This window comes from Dendrobates tinctorius, unplaced genomic scaffold (genome assembly GCF_039654945.1).
Source record: "Dendrobates tinctorius isolate UK_male_01 unplaced genomic scaffold, ASM3965494v1 ptg000237l, whole genome shotgun sequence".
Taxonomy (NCBI): domain Eukaryota; kingdom Metazoa; phylum Chordata; class Amphibia; order Anura; family Dendrobatidae; genus Dendrobates; species Dendrobates tinctorius.
Window position 1 is genome coordinate 5935995 of NW_027361904.1, and position 15540 is coordinate 5951534.

Sequence of the window (15540 nt, forward strand, 5' to 3'; positions counted from 1 at the left end):
TTTTATTGTTAGGCAGGCTATGAAGGGTTGGAGGAGGGTCCAGCCTAGTTCTGAGTGCCGGCGTCCGGTGTCTCTAGCTCTCCTTGGTCGACTTATAGCAATTGCGGATAAGGTGTGCAGTTCCGTTTTTGAAGCGGCTCTTGTGTCTGCTGCTTTCGGACTAGATTTTTTTGGGGGGGGGCCCTAAGGGTCGGGGAGTTGGTTCCGCGTTCGAAGCTCGATTTGGGGTGTGGTTTGTGGTTTGAGGATGTGGTTTTTTTTGGAGGAATCAGTGCGCGTGAGGATCCGTAAATCGAAGACTGATCCGTTGGGTCGGGGTTCTTGGGATTTGCTGCATGCTGCCAAATCGCCAATGTGTCCGGTCGCGCTGCTTAAAGCATATGTGGTTATGAGAAAAGGGGGTAGTTTTTTCTTCTCGCACGCAGATTATCTGCCTTTAACCAGGTATCAATTCCAGACTGTGTTTAACAGATGTTTGAAGGGGCTGGGAGTTATGGCACTCATTCATTCCGCATTGGGGCCGCTACGGAGGCGGCCAAGGAGGGCCTTCCTGATGCCGAAGTTCAGAGGATAGGGAGATGGAGATCGGCATGCTTTGCTCGTTACATTCATCCGGATTTGTTGTATTAACGTTTTCTTTTCCTACAGGTTCCGTCAGACCGACTGTCTGGTTGCTGGGACACTCCTATATTTTCTGGGCTGCACAGCGGGCCGAGTGTCGCCCAGGAGGAAGGCATCTGGGATTCCGGGATGTCGTTTTCATGTGGAGAGGCATTAGGGGATTGCAGTGGCCGCAAGTGTTACCTGAGGTTGTTTCGATCGCGAGAGGAGCTCGGGGGCCGACTATTTTGATTTTACATGCGGGGGAAACGATCTGTGCTCGTATAAGATGGCGGAGCTTTTAACTATGATGCGAGCTGACATGGAACGTTTTCATAGTTTTTTCCCGGAATTGATGCTAGTGTGGTCTGAGATTGTCCCGAGGGCAGTGTGGCAAGGGGCTCGGGATGGTATGGCAGTCGAGCGCACTAGGAGGTCAATTAATGCCCGTGTTTCTAGGTTTGTGCGCGAGAGGTTTGGTGTGGTCATTCGACACAGGCAACTGGAAGGGGATAACAGTGCCCTGCTAAGGCCTGACGGGGTCCATTTGAACGACATCGGGCTCGATATTTTCTTATCCGGTCTGCAAGATGGAGTAGAGCAAGCTTTGCTATTGATGGGTGGGGGTCGGAGTCCTGTTTAAAAACAGGATCCTCCGTGGCGGTGAAACAAGGATTGGCACAAAGTTACGGCTCGCTGGCCGACTTGCCTGCGAATACAGAGCAGGGCATTTGGTGGCGAGCGCGTTTTTAAGAGAAGTAAAGTGCCTTTAAATGGTTGTTAAGAAAACATTCAATAAAGCTGTGACCGACCTTCACCCATCATTTGGTTTCTGAGTCTGTTTATTATGGTTAAGTGGGGAGAGGAAAAGCTATTGGGGTTTTAACCCTGGGTCACAACAGTCTGATTCGTGACGCCACCTGTGGTGTTTGGCAAGAGAGGTGTTAAGCCGACGCTGCAGGCAGATCCTCTGGGACAGATGGTGTGGTGCAGCAATGATGTTGTGGCCCTCCACAGGTAGGGCAGCAGTCCCAAGGCAGTGTAGGTGACGAGGTAGGGGAGAGACGTAGTTGGTGTAGTGTCAGGCATAGAGATGTAGCAGTGCTGGGAGTGTCGGCGCAGGAATAAGCGGAGGACACCAGGGCATGTAGTTCCAAAGCTTTACTCACAGTCTGTTGTGCATACAGGTGCCCACATCCGTGCCGTGTCCTCTGGGTCAGGGACTCAGCCAACCTCCAGGCAAGATGAAGTACTCCCTTCCAACACTCCGCCAACATGTGCCTTTTCTGAACGTCTCCCTTTTTGCGCCTACAGTGAAGTACTCTCAGTACTGAGTTACACTGGAGTTCCTCCTGTCAGATGTTCCTATGAACTCTACTTGTACGGCAGACAGCTGTAGCCTGCTTCGGGGACTCCTTGCTACTAAGTCCCGGCTCACTTACGTTGCTGTTGTGCCCCCAAGTCTTGTGTGGGAATAAAGTGGTGACAACTTCTATTCCTCCGGTGTCTGCTGCAGGACCATTAGTATCCATACAACCTCGGGGACCGGACCCCGGCCTTGCACTGTGAACTTGGGAAGGGTTCTGCTCTAACTTTAATCCTCAGTCCTCCTCTTCTCCTTACGTTCCGTTCAAATCTATCTTTCTTATAAAGAGTCAGGTTTTCCATCAATGTCTCTTTCCTGTGCCAGCAGACCCAGGTCACTGAGGTCCGCTGTAGCACTTCCTTCATCCATCCCACTCCGGGGATCTTCTCTCTCCTTCTGACCCTGTCAGACTGTCTAAATCCTAAACTCTTCCCAATCTTTTGGTGCAGACTAAGCTCCACCCACCTCCCAGCACTCTTCGTGTTCCAAGCAGGGAGCCACCAAAGGGTGCTTTGCTACACTACTATGTTGTGTGGGATGCAGGTGTTGGAGTGTGGTCAGGTGTCCCCACCTTGCCTGAATGGTGGGGCACCACACCTCAGGAGGAGGTGCAGTACCTCTGTGGCGACTGAACCCTCAGGGGCGCCACAGAAATCCACACTGTCTTGAAGGAACAGTCCCTGAATGCAAGATGCTGGAAGATGTGTCTGAGAAGCCTAAAGGCTCACCATTGCTGAGGTCATAGTGCAGCAGGTGATCATTAGAGAAGAGAGAACACATGTCATCTATAATGGTACAAGTAGAAGAACCCCAGTGTCCAGGAAGAACCGTCCTAGTACACAAGATGCTGAAAACCAGAGCTTCATCCTACAGGAGGTGACAATTAGGCCGGGGTCACAGTTGCAAGTGCAATGCAAGAAACTCACGTAAGTCTCTCGCCTCAATACCTGGCACTGCCGCAGGCACTTTGGACCGGAGCGTGTGCCTGCATGTCTTTCTATGCAGCTGAACGCTCCGGTCCTTATCGCCGCCGGCAGTGCCGGGTATTGAGGTGAGAGACTCGTGAGAGTTTCTCGCATTGCACTCACAAGTGTGACATAACCACAAAGAACACAAGTGGGAACCGCAGGCAGCATTTCATCAGAAGAATCTGACACCAGCAGTGTAAAGCATGGTGGTGAAGTTCTGATTTGTATCTTAATCCTTTATTTTGACATTATCAGACATATTACGCTCTTCTTTATTACCTCTCCTCTGTCGCTGGCGTAGAACCTTTTATCGTGATGCAGATTTCCACTCCATGAATTTCTGGGAGAATATAACTTTATCAGATGCATCCTAATAAAGCATTGTTGTCACATGTGGCTAATTAGTGAAGAATCGCAGGACCGAAGCATCAGCCGGCAGAACACCCGGTGTCGGTAATAATGTCAGATTCTGCTAATTATTCCGTACTATTTACACAACAGTGAGAACATGACAGAGAATTTGACAGATCCGACTCCTACAATAGATTCAAAACTTTTCAGAAAGTTTAATGAATTGTCTGAAAGCCGCGTCCTGATGGCTGTGATACACGCTGACAAGACACTTTATTGGGGCGGTGAATAGTGTGGAGGTGGATCTATCTGAACTTCATATCAGCCCAGACTCCAGGGGACAATGTCCTATGTAGATGCATGGAGCGGCAGATAAGACATGGGAGACAGATGGGAAAGGGCAGCACTGATGGAATAGAGGGTTTATATCAGCGAAAGAGGTGCAAAAATGCAGCAGATATCTACTGCTCAGTTCTCCTTGTAGTTGTAGTTGTGGACCGGGATGTGGAAGACCATGAAGACCACTGAATTAGCTCTGTCTCGAGAATTTTTTCTACTTTAAAAGTTTGGACATTACCTACTTGTTACAGACGTTTTCAATATTGAATCTCTGCTTGGACCACTAATAATCAGCAGCAATCTGTGGAGAAACCAACTGTTAATTTCTAAGACTTGTAGACTGAGAAGATGACCAGGAGACAAGTTGATAACCACAAAGGCGTATAAAGTGAGATGGAGACCAGATGATATGCTGATAACCACAAAGGCTTGTAGAGTGAAACGATGGCCAGGAGACATGGTGATCATCAGAAAGGCTGGTAGAGTGAGAAGATGACCAGGAGACATAGTGATCATCAGAAAGGCTGGTAGAGTGAGAAGATGACCAGGAGACATAGTGATCATCAGAAAGGCTGGTAGAGTGAGAAGATGACCAGGAGACATAGTGATCATCAGAAAGGCTGGTAGAGTGAGAAGATGACAAGGAGACATAGTGATCATCAGAAAGGCTGGTAGAGTGAGAAGATGACAAGGAGACATAGTGATCATCAGAAAGGCTGGTAGAGTGAGAAGATGACCAGGAGACATAGTGATCATCAGAAAGGCTGGTAGAGTGAGAAGATGACCAGGAGACATAGTGATCATCAGAAAGGCTGGTAGAGTGAGAAGATGACAAGGAGACATGGTGATCATCAGAAAGGCTGGTAGAGTGAGAAGATGACCAGGAGACATAGTGATCATCAGAAAGGCTGGTAGAGTGAGAAGATGACAAGGAGACATAGTGATCATCAGAAAGGCTGGTAGAGTGAGAAGATGACAAGGAGACATAGTGATCATCAGAAAGGCTGGTAGAGTGAGAAGATGACAAGGAGACATAGTGATCATCAGAAAATCTGGTAGAGTGAGAAGATGACAAGGAGACATGCTGATACCCACAAAGGCTTGTAAAGTGAGAAGGAGACCCGAAGATATGCTGATAAGCACAAAGGCTGGTAGAGTGAAAATATGACCAGGAGACATGCTCATCATCACAAAAGCTTGCAGTGTGAAAAGGAGACCAAGAGACATAGTGATCATCAGAGAGGCTGGTAGAGTGTGAAGATGATAAGGAGACATGCTGATCATCACAAACGCTTGTGGAGTGGGGAAACCAAGAGACATGCTGATAACCTCAAAGGCTTTTAGAGTAAGATGATAACCAGGACACATGATGATCATAACAAAGGCTTAAGGAATGAGAAGGAGACCAAGAACATGCTAATAATTACCACAGAGGATTGTAGAGGATGGATAGACCATGGGATATGTTAATATTTACACTGGCTTGTAGAGATAAAAGAACACCAGGAGACATGCTGATCATCACACAGGCTTGTAGACTGAGATGACGAGGACACGTTGATCATCACAAAGACTGGTAGTGAGAAGGAGACATGCTGAGCATCAAAAGGGCTTTTAGAGTGAGAAGGACACCAAGAGATATGTTGATAATCACAATAGTTTGCAGAGTGAGAATGTGACCAGAACACATGCTGCTCATCACAAATGCTTGTAGAGTGAGAGAGTAAAGGGGGTTTTACACATAGCGATATCGCTAGCGATATCGCTATAACGTCACCGATTTTGTGACGTTATAGCGATATCGCTAGCGATATCGCTATGTGTGATACTTACCTCCGACCGGCTCCCCCGCTGTCCATCGCTGATCGCACGAGAATGTCCGGCTCCATTTCTCATCGTCAGCTTCCTGCTGGGCTTCCTGCTGGGACGAGGAGCGACGCGTGGAGGCGGGCGGGAGGACGTCAGGATCGCTGTGTGTGAAAGGTGAGTATCGTGCGCTGCGTCGCTGCTGCATCGCTGTGAGGTCTTCCTGTGTGACAGCTCGATAGCGATCATTTAGCGATGCACCAGCGATCCTGACCGGGTCGGATCGCTGGTGCATCGCTAAATGTAAAGGGGCCTTAAGAGACATGCTGAAAGCCACAAAGGCTTGTAGGGAGAGTAGGAGACCAGGGGACATGCAGATCATTGCAAAGGCTTGCATAGTGAGTAGGAGACCAGGGAACAAGCTGATCATCACAAAGGCTTGTAGAGAGAGTAGGAGACCAGAGGAAATGCTGATCATCACAAAGGCTTATAGAGAGAGTAGGAGACCAGGGGACATGCTGATCATCACAAAGGCTTGTAGAGTGATAAGATGATCATTACATCTGCTGATAATTAGCTAAGCTTGTAGGAGACCAGGGGACATGCTGATCATCACAAAGTCTTGTAGAGAGAGTAGGAGACCAGGGGACATGCTGATCATCACAAAGTCTTGTAGAGAGAGTAGGAGATCAGGGGACATGATGATCATCACAAAGGCTTATACAGAGAGTAGGAGATCAGGGGACATGCTGATCATCACAAAGGCTTGTAGAGTGATTAGATGATCATTTAATCTGCTGATAATTAGCTAAGCTTGTGTAGTGCCCCTGAGACTCAGTCGCCACAGAGGTACTGCACCTTCTCCTAAGGTGTGGTGCCCCACCATCCAGGTAGGTTGGAGGCTCCTGACCACGCTCCAACACTCGCACCCCACACCATAGGGTAGTTCAGCAAAACCACATTGCGGCTCCTTGCTTACAGAGAAGCAGAGCACCTTTGGTGGTTCCCTGCTTGGAACACTAGATGTGCTGGGAGGTGGGTGGAATTGAGAATACATAAAATAGCGGGATGGTTTAGGATTACAGGGCAGTCAGACAGGGAGTCTGAGAGAGAGGAAGCCACTCGGAGAGGAGTGGGGATCCCAGGAAGAGGGATGGAGGAAGGAGTGCTGCAGCTGCCTCAGTGACCTGAGCCAGCTGGCACGGGAAAGGAGAGAAGGAGAAGGACATTGAACTGAAGCCTGAGCTTCCATAGGAGAGAAAGACAAGTACGGAACGTAGGAGTAAAAGGGAATACAGAGGATATGGGTTAGAGGAAGAACCCTGCCTAGAAGTTCTAAGCGCAAGGCCGGGGCCCGGTCCCCGAGGTTGTATGGACACTAATGGTTCTGCAGCAGACACCGGTGGAGTAGGGGGCTGTAAATGCACTACTCCCATCTAAGACTTGAGGGCACAACAGCAACATGGATAGAGAGCCGGGACTTAGGAGTAGAGAGTCCCCGAAGCAGGCTACAGCTATCTGCCATACAAGTAGAGTTCTTGGGAACATCTGTCAGGAGGAACTCCAGTGTAACTCAGTACTTAGAGATCTTCACACTTAAAGGCGCTATAGAGGAGACGTTCAGAAAAGGCACATAAGTTAGCGGAGCGTGGAAGGGAGCATTCCATCTTGCCTGGAGGTTGACTGAGTCCCTGACCCGGAGGACACAGCACAGAAGTGGGCACTACAGACTGAGTAAAGGATTGGAACTACATGCCCTGGTGTCCTCCATTCCTTCCTGCGTCCGTCCACCTGGCACTGCTACATCCCCTGCGCCGGACACTACACCATCTAAGTGTCTCCACATCTTCACTGCCCTCGGACAACAGCCCTGCCTGTGGAGGGCTATAACATCATTGCTGCACCATACCATCTGTCCCGGAGGATCTGTCCGCAGCGTCGGCTTAACACCTCCCTTGCCGAACACCACAGGTGGCGTCACGAACTATTCATCCAACTACATTCCACCATTCACATCTTCCTATTACTTGGTCGCCCAGGGCCATGGTCCGGGTCACCGCGACTGTGACATGTCCCGCTGATACCGGCCCAGTACCGAGTACCCCACGGCCCTGGGAGGGCGACCCACTTGTAGGAGACCAGGGGACATGCTGATCATCACAAAGGCTTGTAGAGTGATAAGATGATCATTACATCTGCTGATAATTAGCTAAGCTTGTAGAGTGAGAAGATGACCAGTAGACTAAGACCTACATCTCAATGAAAAGTGAAGTTCCAGGCTTTAGATGACTAGACAGCACTGGGGGACGCATTGTCCCACTCTTTTGATGTCACTGTAACAGATGGCGCATGCTACAATCCTGCACGTCTTCTCTTTGACTTCATCCTTCCAGTCTTTGTCTCCTTACAGTAAATAGATAAATAAAGCGTCGGGTCCCAGGGGTCGCGCAGTGAAGTGCAGAACATTTTATGAGGCTATTGTAGAGACTTGGTTTATGTAAATGGGTTCATATTTCAGGCTGTGTTAAGAGGGTTCTTTAATATCATGTCCTAGATCCTATGGAAAACTTCCAAGTGCCGACCTGATAGCAGCCTAATTAGCATAATTGATGTCTTTCAATGTACTCGAGTTTCCGCAGTCAGAGATGGATTTTACTTTTTACTTCAATTAGCCCGTGTGATGTACGGAGAAGAGACACGAGGATGCTCCTTCTAGACTTCAAAGACTAATCCAAAGTCTTTTCTAGTTCACAGGATGATAAACGAATGTCACGGAGGTCGGAGGATTTCTCATGCAGCCCAGATTGTGAATAAGCATACAAATACATGCAGACTGGAAAATAATAACCCGGTGCATGAGCCCTGCAAAAGTAATTACTGGTATGTTTTCGTGAGGTTGTTCTGTAGTCAAAGCTTCACTTAACAGTTAAACATTGGGAATCTTGCAAAATTTGGGACAAAACAGCAGCAGAAAGTATGCTTCCAATGGTCTCTAACATTGGAGCTTGTAGAGCTGCAGGTCAAGGGTCAGTGAGTGTTCCCCATGAAGCTGCCTCTTCTCTGCGTTGTTACCTATTGTGGAGACATGGGGGTCAGTGGGTGCTCTCGTCCGCTGGCCAGAGACCACATGGACCAGGGCTCATACCACTGAATGCCCACTCTAGCTGGGCAGAATACTACTCAGACAACACAGGGTGAGGGTAAAACAGTGTGGCAATAATTTATTGAACCACAAAACAGGCAGATAACATATAGAACAGTCCCAGCACAGTACCCAAGATGGTGCACATTACAGAGTCTCACCCTTCCGTTGACTCGCTGGAATTAGAGCAGCTGCGACTCTGGGGTTGACAACCCCCACAAGTGGTTCCCTGCTTTTGGCAGACACCCACAGAGAGGAGGTAATGACAAGCCTAGAAAGCTAATCGAGATCAGTGAGGTAGGTGGCCAGGTGACCTGATTGTCCCAACCTGGATTCTTCAAGACGTCTCTGAGGATTCAGCAATGGTCAATAGAGCAGGATCTATGTTCTTCCAGCTTGGGCCATGGTCCCCTAAATTGACATCCTGTAGAATGTTCCTGGCTTTGGTTTTTTAGAGTCTCCCTGATTCAGAGACATATACCGCTTTATATAGTTCACAACTGAACTTCAAGTCGTCATCCACTGGTTAGAGGGGGAAGTGGGATGAGTTTAACTCTCATTGTTTGAGTATTTTGTTAACCAGCATAGTTCATCCTTCCTTGTTTTGCAGGTCAACAAGCCACAGGAGCCTCACAAAGGGCAATTAACATATTTAGCAAACATCCATTGTTCAATGACTCTACTTCCCTGTCTTTCAAAGACAACAGACAATAAGTTACAAGGAACATCAACTCAAAAGTCAGCATAAAGATAATAGTCTATGTCTCTGGGCCTACTGAATTTACATCTGGCATAAGTAAGAAGTAATGCTGTGTTGTCACACCTATGTTCTTTTGTCTCCACTGTTCTGTATCCCCTACATTGACATAACTTTTTCAATGTAAAGCGAAAAAAGGAGAAATATGCAGCACTCACCAATATAGCTGAAAAACTGTGCGTCTTTATTTCACATGAATTCCATCAATAGATTTGTGGACATGCAGGACATTAGAGGAATGCTAGGGGAGGGAGGTGCCGGACAACGGCCGTTTCGCGATTACTCGCTTCTACGGGTCCAGGTTAATTTGGTGATTTGTGTGCCCTAGTATGCCGTTCATCTGTTTGCTCTTTGCTGGGATCATTGACATGACTTTGTATTGCTAGTTTGATACTTTAATTACTGCAAGGTGAAGGAGGATCTGATAACGGGCTGATTCCTCCAGACTACACAGATGATTTTTTTTCCTTTGGAACCTTGGAGACACATAGAAAAAAACCTAAGAAAGAAGCAAAATGAGCATATACTGTTGTGAGTTCATTTTTCCCTTCACCGTTGAGGTCTGATGAACTCCCTCCTCTGGTGAAGGAAGGTAGTGAGGCTGATTACCAAACACCTGGGCAGCTAGATGATGACTGGGTGGCTGGAATTGAGGACTGGATATAAGGCAGCCGATGCCCTTCTGCCTTGCTGGTGATCCTGCTGGATTCTTGGAGACCAGTCTGATTCCTGCGTCTCAAAGCTAAGTTTTTCTGCTCTGCTTTGTACTCTTCAGTTTTGTTTTTGTTTTGCCTTGTTTTTTGGGAGTTCAGCCATCCCCGGTCGGGGGTGTGCTGAATTCCATTTTTGTCTCTGATCTGTTGATCTTTTGCTCTGTCTTCAGAATATACCTGAGTGCTGATTTAGTCTTTTGAAGCCTAGCGACTTCAGGGCCTGTTTTTCCTATCAGTCGGTTGGCACATTTTGGATAGGGGTTTGGCGGATGGCAGACAGCAGCTTTCCTATCCTGTCCTATTTTAGTTAGCTTGGGCCCCATCATTTGCTCAACCTATCTTTCTATCTGTGTTAGTGTTTTCATCTTGCTTCACCGTCATTATATGTTGGGGGCTGCCTATTGCTTTGGGGTCTGCTCTGGGGCAGTTTAGTTTTTCCCCTTTCTGTCTTTAGGCTATGTAGTTCTCCGGCTGTGATCGAGGGGTCTAGGGCACCGTAGGAACCCCCCACGGCTACTGCTAGTTGTTGTGGATAGGTTCAGGGGTCTGCAATACGATAGCTGCCAACCTCTCTGGTTTTTCTGGACTTAGCTAGTATTTTGTTTTTTCCTCCTTCGGTGACTCATCATAACAATATACCCTGCTGTATATAAATAAATAGTAATAGTGCATATAAATAACACAGGGGACTTACAAACACTGCCATTGATTTAAAAAAAAGCATAAAAGGGATCCGTACCCATTGGAATGGTCCTATACTGTAGTATTAATACCTCACCTTGTATCAGAAAGGGGTCCAGCTGTTCAGATATCTGGCCATGGGAAGCGATATAAGTGAAATGCCTAGCTCAAAAAAGGGGGCCACACCCCTGTTTCTACCCGAATGGGGACCTCGTTGGGGTGGGATGGATGTTACATTTTTTTAAATCAAAAAGAGTGTTTACTAAGACCTTATGTTATTTATATGCGCTATTGCTTTTTACTTTCTTACTCACAAAGTATTCTCATCTTGTTTCTATCTTAGGTTTTGTCCGGTAAACGGCTGCAGCAGGAACGAGCTCCTACATACTATATATATACCAACTTATGCTCCGGCTCATTTCTTTGGTTTTTCTGTAGTTTCTTGCACTCTGTAAAAGCAGAGCTCAGAATTTCATCTATATAGCTTCTCATGGTTGGGTGTCCATACAGTTCGGTTTCCGTCCTGCTCTTCCCCATCTACATTGATGTTGTCTGACACGAGGTGAGATTTTAATACTAGAGGCAGTTTAGGACAGTCTCAGTTGGGTACACCTTGTCGCGGTGGGATGACTTTTATGCACTTTTGATCCAAAACAATTTATCCTTCCAGTACTAAAATCATGTTAATCCTTTTGTGGCATCTGTCTTACATGCGCTACGTCTGTAGGCTCAGGATCTGTAGGCTCAGGATGCGTTCAATGTTAGCTCCAATCACATCATTTTAACCTCTTAAATGCTGCTGTCAATTTACAGAGCCGCATTTAAAACTCTTCAAGGTGGCAGCCGTCTCTTTCGATGGTCATCGGCACACCGATATTATGCAAAAGCGGGGTTGCAGATTGGATTCCGTGGCACCCTGGGGCTGTCATGTAAGATGTCCTGTGAGGAATAGCCTGTGGTGGGGTTTCAAAGAATATAAACCCCCTGATCCACCACACACCGCAATGCTGTTACTTATAGTGTATCTTAATAGCGATCCAAATAAATCACAATTTATCATATTATGGATATTATTATACTATTTATTATATTATATATATTATTATATTTTTTTTATTTATTTTATATATTCTTTTATATAGAAAATATATATTTTTTATATATTATATATTATTTTATATATGAAAAGGACGACAAATTGACTTATCGGCGTAACTTCCAGAACAAATAAAGCATAGCTCATATTTTTTACAAATGATGAAAAATGGCAAAAAGATGCCAGAATTTACAAAAAAAAAATTACAGCAAAAAGTGATATGTGCCCCCAAATGGTATCAATTAAAACTACAATCCCCCACACAAGAAACAAGCCCTCACACAGCTCCGTGGATGGAAAAATAACAAAACATTCCGTCTCACAAAATGGCGACAAGTTTTTTTTTAACAAATTTCTGAACTTTCTTACAATAATTGCCCTCGCCTGAGAATCGCGGCAACATGATTATTTTTACTGCGCAATTAGCTTTGTAAAAAAAAAAAAAAACCAAAAGATGTCAGAATATCGGGTTTTAGAGGGCTGCACCCGACCGTGCGCTGCTCAGATACTTCCCACGTATCGCATCGTGGAAGCCGCCATATGGCACCAAAAGGAAGAAACACGACCGATACAAGTTATTTTTAGCGCAGAGAGAGAGAGATGGAGATGACAGGAGAGTCAGAAAGAGAGAGACGAAGCGTCTCTGGATGTCACAATACTGCACCAAAGTGGCAGAACCTTGTATCAGGGTAGAACCGTGGAGATACGTTCTCCCCATCGTTACATGTCCCTCATCATGTGCCCCCTGAGGGTCTTCTGTACACCGGGTCGTCCTGTCTACAGACCACTGATGTTGAGTCCCTGAAAAAGCATCTTCTGAGCAGAAGAATAAAGCAGCAAAGAACGATTATCCGGTGCCATCATTACCAGGTGGCTGCCGTCTTCTTTGGGACATTAAAGCTTCGCGCTCCCTTTGATTCCCTCTCTGGTGCGTCGCGGTGTGAAGCTTTAATGTTGATCATTTGCATTGAGAACGATTTATGTTTCTTACCTGTCAGGTGACGGAATTAATCTTCCTGCAAACTGCACAATTGCTTCAATGTGCTCACAAGTTCAGGAACGAGTCTTCTCCTGCTTACTGATCGTTGACACTTACAGGAATCTCAGAGGACACCATCACTGGATCAGTAGAGGCTTCTGTGGAAAACATTGGAGCAGATTTATTACCATGTATGATCCAAGAAATGAATCAACATGGGCTTCCCATCTAAAGCACATATGGCATGACGGCATATTTGTTACTCACCTGTCCAGGCTCAAGTGCCGGGTTCTGCTTCCTCCAACATTTTCAGCATGCTCCCTCTACTACTCTTCACGACAGGTTATCATGGTGTCACATACGTAGACCTCCAAGTCCTCTGATGTCACATACATTGACCTCCAAGTCCTTTGATGTCACTTATATAGACCTCCCAAGTCCTCCGATGTCGCATACGTAGACCTCCAAGTACTCTGATGTCACATGCATAGACCTCACAAGTCCTCCGATGTCACATACATAGACATCATCAGTCCTCTGATGTCACATACATAGACCTCATCAGTCCTCTGATGTCACATACATAGACCTCATCAGTCCTCTGATGTCACATACATAGATCTCATCAGTCCTCTGATGTCACATACATAGACCTCATCAGTCCTCTGATGTCACATACATAGATCTCATCAGTCCTCTGATGTCACATACATAGACCTCCCAAGTCCTCCGATGTCACATACATAGACATCATCAGTCCTCTGATGTCACATACATAGACCTCATCAGTCCTCTGATGTCACATACATAGACCTCATCAGTCCTCTGATGTCACATACATAGACCTCATCAGTCCTCTGATGTCACATACATAGACCTCATCAGTCCTCTGATGTCACATACATAGACCTCATCAGTCCTCTGATGTCACATACATAGACCTCATCAGTCCTCTGATGACACATACATAGACCTCATCAGTCCTCTGATGTCACATACATAGACCTCATCAGTCCTCTGATGTCATATATATAGATCTCATCAGTCCTCTGATGTCACATACATAGACCTCATCAGTCCTCTGATGTCACATACATAGACCTCATCAGTCCTCTGATGTCACATACATAGACCTCATCAGTCCTCTGATGTCACATACATAGACCTCATCAGTCCTCTGATGTCACATACATAGACCTCATCAGTCCTCTGATGTCACATACATAGACCTCATCAGTCCTCTGATGTCACATACATAGACCTCATCAGTCCTCTGATGTCACATACATAGACATCATCAGTCCTCTGATGTCACATACATAGACCTCATCAGTCCTCTGATGTCACATACATAGATCTCATCAGTCCTCTGATGTCACATACATAGACCTCATCAGTCCTCTGATGTCACATACATAGATCTCATCAGTCCTCTGATGTCACATACATAGACCTCATCAGTCCTCTGATGTCACATACATAGACATCATCAGTCCTCTGATGTCACATACATAGACCTCACAAGTCCTCCGATGTCACATACATAGACATCATCAGTCCTCTGATGTCACATACATAGATCTCATCAGTCCTCTGATGTCACATACATAGACCTCATCAGTCCTCTGATGTCACATACATAGACCTCATCAGTCCTCTGATGTCACATACATAGACCTCATCAGTCCTCTGATGTCACATACATAGATCTCATCAGTCCTCTGATGTCACATACATAGACCTCCCAAGTCCTCCGATGTCACATACATAGACCTCATCAGTCCTCTGATGTCACATACATAGACCTCATCAGTCCTCTGATGTCACATACATAGACCTCATCAGTCCTCTGATGTCACATACATAGACCTCATCAGTCCTCTGATGTCACATACATAGACCTCATCAGTCCTCTGATGTCACATACATAGACCTCACAAGTCCTCCGATGTCACATACATAGACATCATCAGTCCTCTGATGTCACATACATAGATCTCATCAGTCCTCTGATGTCGCATACATAGACCTCATCAGTCCTCTGATGTCACATACATAGATCTCATCAGTCCTCTGATGTCACATACATAGACCTCCCAAGTCCTCTGATGTCACATACATAGACCTCATCAGTCCTCTGATGTCACATACATAGACCTCATCAGTCCTCTGATGTCACATACATAGACCTCATCAGTCCTCTGATGTCATATATATAGACCTCATCAGTCCTCTGATGTCACATACATAGACCTCATCAGTCCTCTGATGTCACATACATAGACCTCATCAGTCCTCTGATGTCACATACATAGACCTCATCAGTCCTCTGATGTCACATACATAGACCTCATCAGTCCTCTGATGTCATATACATAGATCTCATCAGTCCTCTGATGTCACATACATAGACCTCATCAGTCCTCTGATGTCACATACATAGACCTCATCAGTCCTCTGATGTCACATACATAGACCTCATCAGTCCTCTGATGTCACATACATAGACCTCATCAGTCCTCTGATGTCACATACATAGACCTCATCAGTCCTCTGATGTCACATACATAGACATCATCAGTCCTCTGATGTCACATACATAGACCTCATCAGTCCTCTGATGTCACATACATAGACCTCATCAGTCCTCTGATGTCATATACATAGATCTCATCAGTCCTCTGATGTCATATACATAGACCTCATCAGTCCTCTGATGTCACATACATAGACCTCATCAGT